Genomic DNA, 1,042 nt, shown 5'->3' on the forward strand with positions numbered 1-1,042 from the left:
TCAGGAGGGTGAGGCAAGAGAATTGCTTGAGCCTAAGACTTTGAGGTTGCTGTGAGCTAGGATGCCATGGCACTCAACACAGGGAGACTGTCTCTAAATAAATAAGACACAGTAAGAGATTAATAATAACTAATAATAAAATAGAAAAATAATAATAATACACTAATAAAAGCTGTGCGAATGTGGTATCTCTCTCTCTCTCAAAAACCTCATTGTAGGTTCAGCACCTATAGCTCAGCAGCTAGGACGCCAGTCACATATACCAGAACTGGTGGGTTCAAACCCAGCCGGGGCCTGCCAAACAACAGTGAGAACTACAATCAAGAGAAAAAAAAAAAACCCTCACTGTACCATTCTCACCTACCTTCTGAGTAACTGAAACTGCAGAAAATGGAACCCTAAGGGTACAGGGAGGGCTGCTATATTGGGTATCAGCATATCGATTTAGCACTGGGAATTATAATCTTTACTGAATTCTGACTCTACACACCCATAAAGAACACTGCTCAAAGCAAAACTGTATCATCTAAAAAGTCTCTGAATCCTTGTGTTGCCGCCCTTTCCTTGGCTCTTAACACTTGCCCTCTGGTGCTTCTGCCAGCACTGCACATCTGGAACATGTCAGAGTCTATGTTCACAGCTGGAGGCTGCTATGGGGATGGCCACAGCTGCTGCGGGGATGGCAATTCAGAGGGAAACTCTTTTCTTTTTTTTTTTTTTGAGACAGAGTCTTATCCTGTCACCTCAGTAGAGCGCTGTGATGTCACAACTCACAGCAACCTCCAACTCCCAGGCTTAGGTGATTCTCTTGCCTCAGCCTCCTGAGTAGCTGGGTCTACAGGCACCTGCCACAATGCCCAGGTATTTATTGTTACAGTTTGGCCAGGGCCGAATTTGAACCCACCACCCTCCCTACACGGGGCCTGTGCCCTACCCATTGAGCCACAGGCCCCACCCTGCTTCAAGGAAGCTCACAGGCAGAGGAAAACTCAGCCCATCTAGCCAAGAAAGGACAGAGACCTATGTTCCACCACCTCATATT

Source organism: Otolemur garnettii, unplaced genomic scaffold (genome assembly GCF_000181295.1).
Source record: "Otolemur garnettii isolate 467f Iridium unplaced genomic scaffold, OtoGar3 scaffold00052, whole genome shotgun sequence".
Taxonomy (NCBI): Eukaryota; Metazoa; Chordata; class Mammalia; order Primates; family Galagidae; genus Otolemur; species Otolemur garnettii.